We start from the raw sequence: 17728 nt of genomic DNA, 5'->3' as shown, positions 1-17728 counted from the left end.
CAATGCACTGCTTATGTCGTCACATATTACATCACTCATGACATGATCAGTGACATCACTCATGACATCACTCATGACATCTCAAATGACATATATATATATATATATATATATATATATATATATATATATATATATATATATATATATTACCTACTGGCGGTCGCCAGTAGGTATATATAGTTAGGATATATATAGTTAGGATTTTTTCTCTATGGGATTTTTGAAAATTCTATGTCTAATAACTTTGGTGTTTGTGGACGGAATTGGCTGAAATTTTCTGGAAAATGGAACATTTTGTTTCTGAGCAGCCCCTGGAAATTTGGGGGGGGGTTCGTCAAGGGGGGGCCGAGAAAAAAGGGGGGTCCCAAAACGTGTTTTTAACATTGAGTTTTCCATAGGGCGGTTGGCCTCACTTTTAGGCCGAACGGCCGAATGGATTTCCACGAAACTTGGCAAAATTGTAGGGACTGGTAGCCCGATGTGCCTTTGCTAGGTCTCAATATATGTGCTTCAGTGGATTTTGAGAAATTAACGTTCAAAAAAAGATATATATCTGTAACAGCGGACCAGGCAGCGCTCCGGTTCGTGGACTTTACGCGTTACGGAGCTTTGTGAAGCGAAGCTGATTGGTTCTCCGGCGTCTGTAAACATTCCAAACAGTCCGTAGCGGCCGCCATCTTGTCTCTCGGTAGGATCGAGAGACAAGAGGAGGCCAAAGCGAAGGGGCAAATGACCATAAGGGGGCATAGTAGATCCTCCCTGACCCTCTAGGTTTGATGTGGAGGTTTTAAAAGGGCCCCGCGGGGCAAAAAAAAATAAATAATAATAATCGAACGGCTGAATGGATTTGCACGAAACTTGGCAAAATTGTAGGGACTGGTAGCCCGATGTGCCTTTGCTAGGTCTCAATATATGTGCTCCAGTGGATTTTGAGAAATTAACGTTCAAAAAAAGATATATATCTGTAACAGCGCTCCGCTTCGCGTACTTTTCGCGTTACGGAGCTTTGCGAAGCTGATTGGTTCTCCGGCGTCTGTAAACATTGCAAACAGTCCGTAGCGGCCGCCATCTTGTCTCTCGGTAGGATCGAGAGACAAGAGGAGGCCAAAGCGAAGGGGCAAATGACCATAAGGGGGCATAGTAGATCCTCCTTGACCTCTTAGGTTTGATGTGGAGGTTTTAAAAGGGCCCCGCGGGGCAAAAAAAATAATAATAATAATAATCGAACGGCTGAATGGATTTGCACGAAACTTGGCAAAATTGTAGGGACTGGTAGCTCGATGTCCCTTTGCTAGGTCTCAATATATGTGCTTCAGTGGATTTTGAGAAATTAACGTTCAAAAAAAGATATATATCTGTAACAGCGCTCCGCTTCGCGGAGATAAAATTATCTCTGTATTACCTAGCTGTTGCTAACACCAGTTAGCGACCGCTAGTAGGAGATAGCGACCATCTTGGGCCCCACTTTGCATGTGAGTGATATTTATCACTAATGACATGCAAAGTGGGCATGCCAAGATGTTAGCGACTGGAAACAGTCGCTAACATCGCTATCTCCTATTACCAACTTTTGGAGATATTCGCGATAAGCGCGAATATCTCCAAAAGCTAGCACCTGCCCTGAGCAGTTCTTAGCCATGTTATCCAATGGGAGGTGGATAACATGGCTAAGAGCATTAGCTCGGTAATGCATGAATATCGCTGAGTTTTCAGCGATATTAATGCATTGCGGTCGTTTTTTATCGCATTTGCGATAAACCTTGATAATAGCAAGGTTTATCTGCGATAATTTCTGACGATGCTTAGCGGTAAAAAATTTGTTGCTAAGCATCGTTAGGGATAAATATCGCTTAACTTTGGTAATATGCCCCAACGTCTGTTAACGTTCGATTCGAAGGAAATCAGGAAGTGTTGAAAAACATTGTCTGCGCCATCTTGCCTTTTTTCAAATGCCACACTTTTGTCGTGCACGGCAGTCATTTTAGATGCCTTGACCAGACCCACTCTCTGCACGCTGTCGATCCTTAGCATGGCTCCCCACCCTCGCAAGCATCTCCCCCAGGCACTGGTCACCCCCGCTCTCTGTCTTATGCATGGGTAATAAACCTCTCCCCATCTGCGCTGCTCTTCCCTGAGAATCACACCCTGTGCCCGCCCGACACCTCCCTTTCGCCCTATTCACTACCGCACCCTCTGACACTCCTTTTCCTCTGTGTCCGATTGTCCAGGCCGGTCCTAGGCTATCAGCTAGCCCTGCAGATGTAGTTTATGGCCCCAGCTGTAAAGAATCACCCCTCTTCAAAGGAGTTATAGTAGATCAAGGCCCACACTCGATGAGATCCGTCACAGCACACGCGTTCCTACTATCTGAAAACCATCCTGTATTGTGATTGGGGAGGGGACCGAGCCTGAAGCGGAAGATTCCAGGGATGACTCTTTGTACATCAAAGTTTTTACAATTATGTGTCACATTAAAAATATATAGCACTCCAACAAAGTAGTAAGATTATAAAACTTTAATAACTTATAAATATATACAACAAAACAAAAACAGTAATAACATATAAACATTTTTAGGGAAAAACAACGAAGTAGCGGTCGGCTGTGCGAATAGTCCCAACGCAGCACAACGTCCAGATTTCTGGACGGCACCCAGGTGATGTTGCCTGGGTGCCGCACTGATTTCAGCATCCGGCGTGGGGCGTCGCGGGGGGTGGGTCATCAGTAGCAAACTGTTGTGCGAATAGTTCCAAGGCAGCAGAACGATGGCACCAAGGTGATGTCCAGTAAGTTGCCGCACTGGTTTTGGTATCCTACAATGCTGCTCCGAATAACGGCGTGGGGCGCCCCGGGGGGGAGGCGGCGTGAACGGGCCTCTCCAGGTGGAGTCTCGTCTGTTGTAGTGGGGCGCCACTTTACCGTTTCAGTTGCCATTCCGTCCGCTTTTGGTCCACTGTGTCAAAAGCCACAATTCAGCTGAGTTGCGCCCACTCTTGCGGTGCAGCGATAGGCGGCTGTCACAGGACTCTCAAAATGGCGGCAGGCTCTTTCCTTTTTGGGCCTGGTCCACTGAAATGGCCCTGGGACACCTTGGAAATCGGACGCTTGTCTACTAGGTCTTGGACCCCATTCTCGAAAGCGTCCCCTCCGCCTTGAGGATTCAACAAAAGTTTTGGGGGCCCCCGACTCCTGCAGGCTTCTGGTGGAGAGCGGCTGCCATGATTGCTCGCGGAATGACCACGACGGAGCCACGAGATGGTGGTGCTTTCATGGTGACGCCAGCTTCAGTCTGAAACATCCAGAAACAAGGTGGGGCTTTCATCGTTTGGGAAAAAAAAAAAGTTTTCATCCAATGAAAAGTGTTATTTTTAGGTCATATGATCAAGCCTTCCATCATTAGGAAACCAAAAGTAAAATGAACCAATGAAAAGTTTTATAAAGAAGTCACATGACCTGTTATGCGGCATAGGGTATAAAATGCGGAGAAAATACGTTGGCACGTGAGGCGGCGTCAGTAGCGGACCGATGTGCGAATAGGCCGAAGGCAACACAACACGCCAAGATCCGGATGGCACCGAGGTGGTGTCCAGCAAGTTGCAGCACTGGTGTGGCCATCCTACAATGCTGAAAGTCGGCGTGGTGCGCCCCGTTGGCCTGTGAGTTCGCGTCAGTAGCGGACCGATGTGCGAATAGGCCGAAGGCAGCACAACGCGCCAAGATCCGGATGGCACCGAGGTGGTGTCTAGTAAGTTGCCGCACTGGTGTGGCCATCCTACAATGTTGAAAGTCGGCGTGGGGTGCCCCGTTGGCCTGTGAGATGGCGTCAGTAGCGGACCGATGTGCGAATGGGGCCAAAGGCAGCGCAACAATATTTTCTGAATAGAAGACACCACAAGGCGCTGAGATGCCAAGATCCGGATGGCACCGAGGTGGTGTCTAGCAAGTTGTGGCACTGGTGTGGCCATCCTACAATGGTAAAAGTCGGCGTGGGGCGCCCTGTTGGCCTGTGAGATGGTGTCAGTAGCGGACCGATGTGCGAATGGGGCCAAAGGCAGCGCAACAATATTTTCTGACTAGAAGACACCACAAGGCGCTGAGATGCCAAGATCCGGATGGCACCGAGGTGATGTCTAGCAAGTTGCCGTACTGGTGTGGCCATCCTACAATGCTGAAACTCGGCGTGGGGCGCCCCATTAGCCTGTGAGATGGCGTCAGTAGCGGACCGATGTGCGAATGGGGCCAAAGGCAGCGCAACAATATTTTCTGAATAGAAGACACCACAAGGCGCTGAGATGCCAAGATCCGGATGGCACCGAGGTGATGTCTAGCAAGTTGCCGTACTGGTGTGGCCATCCTACAATGCTGAAACTCGGCGTGGGGCGCCCCATTAGCCTGTGAGATGGCGTCAGTAGCGGACCGGTGTGCGAATGGGGCCAAAGGCAGCGCAACAATATTTTCTGAATAGAAGACACCACAAGGCGCTGAGATTCGGTTACCACCGAGGTGATGTCTAGCAAGTTGCCGCACTGGTGTGGCCATCCTACAATACTGCTCCGAATAACGGCGTGGGGTGCCCGAAGGGGGGGGGGGAGGCGGCGTGAACGGGCCTTCCTAGGTGGGGGCTCGTCTGCTGTAGTGGGGCGCCCCTTTACCGTTTCAGTTGCCATTCAGCTGAGTTTCGGCCGCTCTTGATGCTATAGCGACAGGCGGCTGCAACAGGACTCTCAAAATGGCGGCCTGTTCTTTGGATTTGGGCCTGGTCCACTAAAATGGCCCTGGGACACCTTAGAACTCGGACGCTCGATTTTTTTTTCCTTTCCTCTACATGCAAAAAAAGGTAAATGCCCGGTACGTTACACGCTTCATCTGCCACGATGTACTCTCCAGAGGAACCGAAAAAAAATATAGTTATGGTAACTATACCATGCATCGTCATATGGAGAGGTGGCACCAATTAATTATAGTGCTGCATAAAAGAGAGATTTGGAGGAGAACCCCCGACCTGCCAGTACATTCATCAAAGAAGTGGCACTGACAGCATCAGAGGCAAGGGAAACGGTCCCAAATATTTAGAAGAACTTTGGAAAGATTAAAATGACATGTTTAGATTGTGGCAAATTAATTTCATGTGGACAGATGAGTGTTACTCTAATAAATACAGCATATGAACATCATCATAGTCGATGGTTGGTAGAGACATTTTGACTATATCCTGGACCTGCCCGTCCTCGCCCAAAATGGCGCCGGAATAAATGGGACTCGTAACTCCTTGTTGTGTACTGGTTGCAGAACCTTGAAATCACGAGATACGTATGCAGTTTTGAAGCACATGGCGGGCCGGGACGAGAATTGATTGAATATTTCGACATCCCTATTGATATTAAGTTCTGATGTGTTATTGATTACTGTACTATTGAAAGTTCGAATTAACGTCACCCATGGTACTTGCCCGCAAATGTATATCTAGATAATTCTATTGTAACTGGCCCTGTCGTATTTTAATTATAAAATGTACGTCCACCGATTCCGCAACTGTTAGACACCTTAGTTCTTGCAACCTAATGGCCCGCCCGTTACGTTCCTCTACAGTGTAAATGTCTACTCATCATATACGATTACAGTTTGCTCCGTGGCCGGCCCACGTGGTTATAGGCTTGTATTTGTATAATGAAATTTTCACAATAAAGGTTTTTAAAAGAAAACATGGTAGTAGTATATACATTGGTAACGTTTTTAATAATAGTCACTGTTTTAGAATCATTAAAAGGCAAGTGAAATAAAGCAGACCAATTACATGAAGGGTAAAAGGTATAATACGCAGGAACGCAGTAAAGATAAATGGTCAAGGGCTGTTGTGTTTTCTACTCCTGCAACATAAAGTGATCGATAAGAATCTCATATTCAGGCGTATCGGCGACTAAGACAGCAGGTCGACCCTCTTTTGCTCAACGGCTCCGTCATGGGACGAAGAAACGCCCTTTTTCTCGAAAAAAGAATATATTTTACTTGCAGGACAGTTGTAAATTTTCCGGGAAAGTACATTAGCCTGGAACATTATAACATATATTTAAGAAAAAATAATGTTCGGAAGTAATAAAAAGCGTAATTTTTAGGTCATATGACCAAGCCTTTCATCATTAGAATAAGAAAAGTAAAATGAACCAATGAAAAGTTTTATTAACAAGTCACATGACCTGTTATGCTTACGTTACGCGCTGCGCGTCGCGCCCAGGATGACTTCCGGATGCGCTAACGCGGCGCGTCATATGACGCATTACGCGACAACGCAGGTCCAGAATATAGTCAAAATGTCTCCACCAACCAGCGGTCGGAACACAACCCCTTTCAGCAGGCTAAATAGTTCTGTTAAATGACAACAGAAGGGACAGGCAACAAGAACCATCAGTCAAAGAGGGGAGGGCTAGTTCTTCTCTACCGGGTTACATTGGGGCGCTACCGGAACTGATCAAATTGGTAGTCTACAGTGTTTCTGGATGTTTCAGACTGAAGCTGGGGTTAGCATGAGAGCACCACCATTTCGTAGCTCCGTCGTGGCCATTCCGCGAGCAATCATGGCAGCCGTTCTTTATCGTTATTTTGGGCGGGGTGGGTGGCGGAGCCGAGCTGTATTGCAGCCATCATGGTGTGGAGTTCAGTTCATCTCACTAGTTTCGTATTTGTCATGAGGGGTTGTTCCTAATGTTTCTATTTTAGCGAGGTCAAAAAGAGATCCCATTAGTGGCCTACTGATTTTGCTCGATTCATTTTGTTTTTTAACACGATTTTTCGTTATCTGCAAAGACTAAACAGAGTATTGCGACTCTGTGTTTGTTTGTAAATAGAGAATGAACTAAAGAGAACCAATTCTAAAACAGTAAATGCTTGGATAACAATCAATCAAATGGAGAGAGAAGCAGGCACGACGTATTACAACGGGGGCAAAGGCCTGAGTTAACTACCTTTCACTATCTGCAAAGAGAGAGTACTCCTAATAGAAATGAGGGGGGGGGCAGCATTCAAAGCAGATCAGTGTGCATAAACACGAAAATGTTTTTACTTACCACGTACTTGACATTCGACAGCTTATGATATTTGCTATTAAAAAACCATTGAAATTCACTGAAAAAACCATAGGTTATAGACCATATATAGTTAGGAATTAGCATTTACAAAACCTTGAAAATTCACTGAAAAAACCATAGGTTATAGACCATATATAGTTAGGAATTAGCATTTACAAAACCTTGAAAATTCACTGAAAAAACCATAGGTTATAGACCATATATCGTTAGGAATTAGCATTTAAAAAACCTTATTTTACCCACACAAAACCATTGAAATTCCATATATAGTTAGTTGCACTAACTATATATCGCGCACCCGCAATCCACTGCTGATGATGTCACATATTACATCATTCATGACATGGTCAGTGACATCACTGATGACATCACTGATGACATCTCAAATGACATCACTGATGACATCACTGATGACATCTCATTTGACATCAATGACCACATCACTGATGATATCATTCATGTGACAATACAATGCATCTCATCACATTTTAATATAACCTCTGTTTCACCCAGTGTTAAATACAGAGTATAATTTTTGAAACCATTGACACACCAATACTAGTTACTACATACGCACTCACTGATTCCTACGTCTACACACACCTTCACTCATTCACCCATACAATCATTCATACATACAATCACTCATCTTTACAACACTATCATATGCACTCATACACCTATACAGACACTCACAGTCTGCCACTCATCCATGGAGTTACTCACTCACCTAGTCAGTCATGTAAAGAATCAATGACACTTCCATTTTCTTGTCTATACAGTTAAACATAGAGCACCTTACATTTTCAAACATATACTAACACATACTTACCTTCTTATACAATCATTGATACAAGTACACATTGATCTGCACAGAGTCACACACCTCCCAGCCAGCCACACACACACTCAGTCTCCCATACAAATACTTGGGCAATCAATCAATAACACCTCCATTTCCTTAACTATACAGTTAAACACACCTTACTTATTCAAACATATACTAAGACATATTTACTCACTTATACAATCCTGGATACAAGTTCACAATGATCCATACAGCCACTCACACATTCACTGGCTCTTATGCACAGTTATTTATATATGTCAACTCTCACATGTATTGTATTTTACATATGTACTTAATTTGACATGTAGCACTGAGATATCTATTCACTCAACAATACAGTCATGCACACAGTCAACCGCCCATACAGCTGTTTCCAACATGCACTTTTGAACCCATACATCTATGCACAGAGTCATACACTTCCCAGCCAACCACACACACACTCAGTCTCCCATACAAATGCTTGGGCAACCAATCAATAACCCATATAGTTACTCATATAGCTACTGATCAACACATGCAGCAGTTTACAGAACAACAGACATAATGATGCACAAATTAAGACAGTTTAGTCACTAACCCATGCACTCAGTGAGACACATTTAATCACTCACTCATACAGTCAGTCATGCACCTACTAAATCCTTCGTCCAGACACTTACACATCCACTCAATCTTCAATATGTAAGACATATTTAAACTTTACAGAAACAAAAAATCACTGGATGTTGTTATCAGTCATGTCATCAGTGATGTCATTTGAGATGTCATCAGTGATGTCATCAGTGATGTCACTGACCATCTCATGAATGATGTAATATGTGACATCATCAGCAGTGGATTGCGGGTGCGCGATATATAGTTAGTGCAACTAACTATATATGGAATTTCAATGGTTTTGTGTGGGTAAAATAAGGTTTTTTAAATGCTAATTCCTAACGATATATGGTCTATAACCTATGGTTTTTTCAGTGAATTTTCAAGGTTTTGTAAATGCTAATTCCTAACTATATATGGTCTATAACCTATGGTTTTTTCAGTGAATATATATATATATATATATATACCCAACCCCCACCACAGCAGGCTGCCAGCCACCTTCTTCCTCTATATTTTGCTTATTTGTTTATTTTTATGCATTATTCATGCAGCAGGGGGGTCATCTATGTAATGGGACCATGCAAGCTGCTCTTGCAGAATTTTGCATGGTCCCGTGGTCCTATGAGGTGCTCCTGTGAGCGTCCAACAGTACCTCGTGGGTGCACTGCGTTTTCCACAGTACCTATGGCATGACTCCCTAAAGTTTGAACTGCATGTTGGTTGCATTCCAGTGTCTGTGCCTGAAGAATGAGGTCCAAACGAGGGTTTCAAAAGTATAAAAAAGAGACATGCCTGGCTCATTATAATCCGTAAATGTCAATTAATGCTTTGGGGGTGTTCAATGGGCGAGTGCAGGTTCTCTTTCCACTCTTCACTCAAACCACGGTTTTTGACTAATAATCTTATGTTGTTAATTAGTCTGACAAAATTAATTATGCATAAATCAATCAATAAAAATTACATAAATATACACCTTTGAGGATAGGTAGATGGGATTGCTATAAACACGATACTGGATTTATAAATTGAAAAGAGTAGGATAATCACAGAGCATGGGTGTCAGTGTCTCTAACCAGGATTATCTTGCTACTTTGGACTCCCTTTGAACTTTCAAAGATCATTATTATTATTAAACAAGTACGTAAATGTGTAACATCAGACTTTCACAAATAAAAGAACAGCACACTTTCTTACTTGATTTTGTTCTCAATCATATACTACTTGTCTGATGATGGGTTTTAATGCAGAAAATGGAGTGGTATAGAAACACATATTTCCAGCAGGCATTAAAACATAGAAAAATAGCAGGCCTCGTGTAAATTAAGGGTTTATTCATCATATTAAACACCACCAATCCACTCTACAAAACGTTACCATTAACAGGGTCACTAGGATTATACAGAAATAGAGGACGCAATTATGTGCCAAGGTTATCTAAATCACATAACTAGAAAAGGTAGATTATGCACATTATACAGCATATTTTCTTGCAACATTATTTGATCCATTTCAAGTAGTAACATTTCTTTTTAAATTGAAATCTGCAAAATACACAGCAAATTATATTGCAAATGCTGTATTCTACAATTTTGCAGTAAACTCTTCAGCCACATAATTGCATAATTATGCTGGCCCTGACAAATGTGCATGGTGAAATGTAAGCATTCGATTTCCAATGAGTGGCAATTTCAGCTGCAGCTTGAAGAAAACAGCTGCATCAATATCTCCCTTCTTCAGACATATAGTATTGTTTTTAATATTGCAAAAGGTGTTACTTTCTACAATTCTACTTTCTTAACGACTTAATTACATATAGTTACTAAAACATACATATAAAATAAGAAAGGTACCCAATGAAAACTAGATCTTGTCATTCCCTCCTGCACTAGAGATCTGTGTACTCTTAGTGCTAAACATCAAGTCAAGTCAAGTCATAACATTTATATAGCGCACTACATACCCAGAGGGTTTCAAGGCGCTTAGGAAGGGGAGGAGGATTATTTGTCAAATATCCACGTTTTAAGCTGCTTTCTGAAGGCTAGGTGATTCTGGTTGAGGCGAAGGTAAGCGGGGAGTGAGTTCCATGTTTTGGCAGCCAGGTATGAGAAGGATCTGCCTCCCATGGTGGTCTTGTTGATGCGAGGTACAGTGGCGAGGGCTTGGCTGGAGGAGCGAAGTTGGCGGGAGGGGGTGTAGAAGGACAGTCGGGAGTTGAGGCAATCTGGTCCGATGTCGTAGAGTGATTTGTGTGCGTGGGTAAGTAGTCGGAAAGTAATCCTCTTATTAACGGGTAGCCAGTGGAGGTCTTTAAGGTGGCCAGAGATGTGTTCGTTGCGTGGGATGTCTAATATGAGCCTGGCTGAGGCGTTTTGGATTCGTTGTAGTTTCTTCTGGAGTTTAGCGGTGGTACCTGCGTAGAGGGTGTTTCCGTAGTCCAGTCGGCTCGTGACTAGAGCGTGGGTGACTGTTTTCCTTGTTTCGGTGGGGATCCAGCGAAATGTTTTTCTGAGCATGCGAAGAATGTTAAAGCAGGAGGAGGATACGGCGCTGACTTGTCTGTTCATTGAGAGTGAAGAATCCAGGATGACGCCAAGGTTCCGTGCGTGGTCTGTCGGGATGGGTGCAATTCCGAGGGCTTCCGGCCACCAGGAGTCGTCCCATGCAGAGGGGGATTTACCTAAGATGAGGACTTCTGTTTTGTCTGAGTTCAGTTTCAGACGGCTTTGTTTCATCCATTCGGCGACTTCTTTCATTCCTTCGTGTAGGTTAGTTTTGGCGGTGCTGGGGTCCTTGGTGAGAGATAGGATCAATTGAGTGTCAACCGCGTAAGAGATGATGTTGAGGTTGTGTTGGCGGGCAATGGCCGCGAGGGGGCTCATGTATACGTTGAAGAGGGTGGGACTGAGTGAGGATCCTTGTGGTACGCCGCAGATGATTTCAGAGGCCTCGGACTTGAATGGTGGGAGGCGGACTCTCTGGGTTCTTCCGGTGAGGAACGAGGTGATCCATTCCAGTGCCTTTCCTTGGATTCCGATGTTTCTGAGGCGTTGTAGAAGGGTGCTGTGGCAGACTGTGTCGAAGGCTGCAGAGAGGTCGAGGAGGATGAGGGCGACTGTGTCTCCATTGTCCAGTAGTGTTCGAATGTCGTCTGTTGCTGCGATGAGGGCGGTCTCAGTGCTGTGATTGGCTCGGAAGCCAGATTGTGAGGGGTCGAGTGATTTGTTGGCTTCGAGGAAGGCGGTGAGCTGGTTGTTGACGGCTTTCTCGATGACTTTGGCCGGGAATGGAAGAAGCGAGATGGGGCGGTAGTTTTTTAGTTCGGTGGGGTCTGCTGTTGGTTTTTTCAGAAGGGCGGTGAGTTCAGCGTGTTTCCAGTCTTCTGGGAAGGTAGCGGAGTTGAAGGAGCAGTTGATGACGTCTCGGAGGTGCGGAGCTATGACGGAGTCTGCTTTGTTGAAGATGTGGTGAGGGCAAGGGTCTGTGGGGGATCCCGAGTGGATGGAATTCATCAGGCGGATGGTGTCCTCAGTGGAGATTGGGTTCCAGGCGTTAAGGGTGTTAATGGGGGGAAGATGGTCAGCTGATGGTAGGGTGGGTTGGCTTCCGGGTTGGTTGTCAAAGCTGTTGTGGATGTCAGCAATCTTGTTGTGGAAAAAAGAGGCTAGGGAATCGCAGAGGGCTTGAGAGGGGGTGATGTCGTTGGAGTTGGCCGAGGGGTTGGAAAATTCCTTGACGATGTTGAAAAGTTCCTTGCTGTTGTGGGCGTTGTTGTCAAGTCGATCCTTGAATGCTGTTTTCTTGGCTTTTCGGATCAGTTGGTGGTGAGTACGGATGGCGCTTTTGAAGGCGTCCTTGTTGCTGGTGGATGGGTCTTTTTTCCAGGCCTTTTCAAGGGAGCGGCACAGTTTCTTGGACTTCTTGAGATCATCGTTGAACCATGAGGCCTTCTTGTTGCCAAGTTTGTGTTGACGTTTTTTCAGTGGTGCTAAGGTGTCGGCGGTGTTGGATAACCAAAGGGTGAGGTTGGAGGCGGCTTCGTTGGCGTTAGAAGATAGGGTTGGGGAGGTTTGAAGGAGTGATGTGGAGATCTGCTCCGTGGTGATTTTGTTCCAGTTTCTTTGTAGAGTTGGTTGGAGGTGGATGATGGGTTTCGGCTTGTTGTAGGTGAAGTGAACGCAGCTGTGGTCAGTCCAGAGGAGATCCGTAGTGTGGCTGAAGGAGACATGGTTGCTGGAGGTGAAGATGGGGTCGAGTGTGTGACCTGCGATGTGGGTGGGGGAAGTGACCAGTTGTTTAAGTCCGAGGTTGGCGAGGTTGTCCAAGAGGGTGGCGGTGTTGTGGTCGTTGATCTTTTCAAGATGAAAGTTGAGGTCTCCCAGAAGGATGTAGTCTTTGGAGGGGAGCGCGTGTGGAGTGATGAAGTCCGTGATGTCTTCACTGAATTTTGCGCGGGGTCCTGGTGGTCTGTAGAGGAGGGTGCCTCTGAGTGTGGTCTTGGGGTCGATGTGGATCTGGAAGTGAAGGTGTTCGGAGTTGGCGAGGTTGGCGTCAGAGCTGGTTGAGATGCGGATTGATTTCTTATGGACGATAGCGATTCCACCTCCTGTATGGTCGGTGCGGTCCTTGCGTGTGATCTTATAGTCATCAGGGATAGCGATGGCGATGTCAGGGGCGGAGGAAGCGTTCATCCATGTTTCCGTTAGGAAGGCGACGTCAGGAGAGATGGTGTCTAGTAGGTTCCAAAGGTCAATGGCGTGCCTGTGGACCGAGCGGGTGTTGAGAAGGATGCATTCTAGGTGGTTGGGGTCTGGAATCTGTGGTGTGGTCGTGGCGGAGATGTTGTTGGTGCCGCTGAATTTGCAGGAGTAGCAAGAGAAAGGTCCATGGGTGCGTCCAGGAGCGGCTTGGACGCAGTTGGGGGCGCGACCGGGGTTGAGGGCTAGGAGGGTGGTGGCATCGTAGGTAATGCGGGGGGGCTGGGCAGCGCGAGAAGCAGGGGGTCTGGCGCTGGGCGCGGTCCAGGCGCGGACGGGCGTAGACGGGCTTACCTTTGGCGCACCTTCGGCGCGGGTTGGGCGCGGACGCTGCGCGTGAACGCTGCGCGCGGGAACTACTGTCATATATGGATGGTGGAGGGGGAGGGGCGAGGGCGGCTCAGCTGGGAGGCGTGGCGGGCTCAGGGGAACACAACAACAGCACTAACAAAATGGAGGGGAGGTCAGAGCAGGGCGCCGGGGGAAATCACATACAACAATGCAATTCAAGCAATCTAAGCGCTGTGGGATAATAGCGCTATGAAATAACGAAGCTTACAAACAATTCGAGCTATGCAAATAATACAGCTTGGTTACAAAGCGCTATGCAGATAACTCTAATACAACTTGGTTACAAAGCGCTATGCAGATAACTCTAATATAACTTGGTTACAAAGCGCTATGCAGATAACTCTATTTGGTTCCAATGCAGCAATACAATACCACGCTGTGAGGAGCAGCGAGGGGAGCGATCACTCAAGGCTGGAGCAGCGAGTGAATCACAGCGCTGAGAGGTTTGGGGAATGCTTTTTAGTGCTTGTGGGAGGGCGGCTCAGCTGGGAGGCGTGGCGGGCTCAGGGGAACACAACAACAGCACTAACAAAATGGAGGGGAGGTCAGAGCAGGGCGCCGGGGGAAATCACATACAACAATGCAATTCAAGCAATCTAAGCGCTGTGGGATAATAGCGCTATGAAATAACGAAGCTTACAAACAATTCGAGCTATGCAAATAATACAGCTTGGTTACAAAGCGCTATGCAGATAACTCTAATACAACTTGGTTACAAAGCGCTATGCAGATAACTCTAATATAACTTGGTTACAAAGCGCTATGCAGATAACTCTATTTGGTTCCAATGCAGCAATACAATACCACGCTGTGAGGAGCAGCGAGGGGAGCGATCACTCAAGGCTGGAGCAGCGAGTGAATCACAAACATCGTAAAGCACCTTCAAAGTACGTTTTTTACAGACGTGTTAAATATGCTCCTATTGTTTTTGTCAGCGAGTCAACAATGCAAAACTTCTTTTTGTAGGATTTCTCAGACAGTTAACATCATTAAAAAAAACATTCGTATAGTATTGCTATGGGGCTAGGTAATGCAAAGCCCCTTTCTACTGTATCCGATATGGTCTGTGTTAACAATTTCTTATCAGTTATTAGAAAAGGAACTGATTTATAGACATGCTAATACAACTGCTGCCCAAACAATTGCATGTAAAGAAGACAAAGATACAGAGAAAATGTCCATCTCTCAATAAGACTTTTTAAATTCTTTGTCTGATTAGGTGAGCTCTAGCAGACAGCTAAAGTTGTCTCTCTCCAAACCTAAAAACACATTGCAGCATCTCTGACAACAGTACACATATAGGTACCGGAAGAGAACCCCATGGCAACATTAACCAGCTAACTAGTGCACAAGGAAGCAACAGGAACAAGTATATGAAATATGTGAGGAGGACCATTGCATACACTACATCAGAAGAGAGCAGCTCTGGTGTCAGTCAGAAAACAAACCCAAAAACCCTCTCAATGGCACTGCCGAATGAAATAGGCTCAAACTAAGAAACATATAACAAAACAAAATATACTCATTCTTGTGAAATATCTTGAGTCATTTGTTAAACTAACACGAGAAGTTACAAAATGCAGCACTGCAGAGAATATGCAAGGCTGATCAGTTATACCATGTCAGAACTGAGATCAAATTGAAGATCAAACAGAAGAAAATGTGTGTACATTCAAAGAACAACTTGTAAGAAGCAGGGCCCTTAAAATACACTGGCACTGGATTGGATCATATATGTTAAGTGACCTACGAAATAGTTACAGGTGGCTGCATTGACCTTGACAAGAGAAATTATCCTTGATATGAGGCAATCGAACACCAATAAATAAGGTGACCCATCAGGTAGAGCTGTTTTGAGAACCTCTACATGAGATTACGGAAATGGTTGGAAATTCCAGCACTTCTTGAGAGTACTTGCGATGCAACTGCTGGACATTGTGACACAGTAGATACCGAGTATGGACATAAAAACATCACCACACGCATCAAACTACATAGGCATTCATGTATGTATTTCGGCAGACAATCACGGAGACTAATTAATCGAAAAATATCAATGTAAGTGTGTGTCATATTATGACTTCTTTCATGATGTGTCTTGCTACCAGCTAACAGGAAACAGAAATGTGCAGTGCATAGCTGCATGCACAAAACATAGATATGGTGACCAGGTATAAAAACAACCACACAGGGCGCTCTGCAGTTAGTCGGGATTAAATATATAGCAATAGTAATGTTGGTGCTACCAGGAGAGGAGGGTCGGTTACCAATTCAATCCAATAGTCTCTTCAAAGAAGAGAGCACAGAGCAGCAAAATTCCTATCGGAGCACTCAAAGAGTAATTAAATGACAAGAATGTTCCAAAATATAGTCTTAGTCCACTTTTAATCCAAAAGCACCAGTTCAGGATCAATGTCCATTCAAATTCTTTTTACAGCCAATAATCAATATGATACAGTCCATAGAACAGATGTTGGTATCTTCAGTAGTACATCTCCATACAGCCAACACGTGTTTCGTCGTAAAGTAATATATACCTCGACTTCTTCAGGGCTTTCACAATATCAATAACAAGAGTATGTGTCAATGGTTTTTTCCAGGTATTCAGAACTGGTTCGTCAAACAAAACACCGAAATCTCGACCTGTGGCCTGTAATCATTTGCGAGTGTCCCACGGCTTGATTCCACGCACAGTAGTGTGCCAATGACTATAAACGCAGCAGCAAGAGTCATGAACTGCAGTAACGGGAGGTACCCGGAGAGTATTCCGTGGCTTGGACACGTGTCACGGGATGTATGACATTACAACGCATGCTTTTACATCGCATGCCTTTACAACGCGGTTTTTACAACGCATACCATTACAACCCATAGCGCTTTGGGGTGCTGGATAGTGAATAGTTTAATTTACTATTCCAACTCCAGTCCCCGTGGATAGTAGGGAAGGTGTTGGATAGTAAATTAAATCTATTCCCTATCCTAGAGCGCCCCCCAGCGCAATGCGTTGTAATGGTTTGCGTTGTAAAAGTTGCGTCGTAAAGGAACTGCATGGTAAAAGTTGCGTTGTAAAGGATGTTTCCCGTGTCACGTCATGCAATATGTGGCTCTGGTGATGCAGTGCGACCGGCTCACGTGGGCGATGAGCAGTATAGGCAGGTGGTTTCGGTTTCATTTGCTGCTAATCTAAGCAGGCTGGTACCTGGTGGACATTGTTGCAGGTGCACAGCATGTAATGCGGCTCAAGAGTTTTGTGGAGTTTAATAGAGGATTCGTACTACATTATACTTGCTACCCCTTCTTATTCACATGTATTTACGAACAATGAAAAACACATCTTTATTAAAATAGTTCATGTGAATGGATTTACACTTCATAGTTGTAAAATGATTACATGTTGAAAGGCTTGAAAAGTTGCAATGCACTTAGTGTACTTTTTTAACTGCACATGTATGGACGGTTTAGCAGTGAACAGAGATAAAACGAAAACTTGCAGAAAGGTGATTACATTGTTATCGAAATGTCATGCACTTGGTCTGAACAAGCTCAATCAAACTCATTCATGACAAATTCTTCTTTGAAATTATGATGACGCGAAAAAAGGAATACAAGTCATTGTGCCCATCTCTCTTAAAAGCCATTTTGTAAAGCGGGACAATCAGGAACCTTTGTGCGATTTGAAATAGCCTTGAGTCCAAAGCAGATAGGATGTGACCTCGGGGTGACATGCTCTAAGTGAAGTTACTTATCAATACTATTTTTAAAAAAACACACACCCGTCACTGCTTTATGTGCTTCCAGTAGCTACTAGATATAGTACCCACGGAACTGAGTAAAAATGGGCTTGCATTTATATAAAAAAAAGCCTAAGATCAATGGCTATGAACTGGTTTCCTAGTTAAATTCTACTGCACACATACCCCACTCCCTTTAGTGATATCTAGTGTGAGTTTCATGCAGGTATTTTTTATTTGAGATTTTTATGTCTTAATTGAAAAAAACAATATTTATTCATTTACTTTAATATTTCCCATGGGGCTTATCAGTGCCCCTTCTACCATCAGGGCACTGAAGTGTGGCCAATTGCCCCC

Source organism: Lissotriton helveticus, chromosome 6, assembly GCF_964261635.1.
Source record: "Lissotriton helveticus chromosome 6, aLisHel1.1, whole genome shotgun sequence".
Taxonomy (NCBI): domain Eukaryota; kingdom Metazoa; phylum Chordata; class Amphibia; order Caudata; family Salamandridae; genus Lissotriton; species Lissotriton helveticus.
This window is presented reverse-complemented; position numbering follows the sequence as displayed.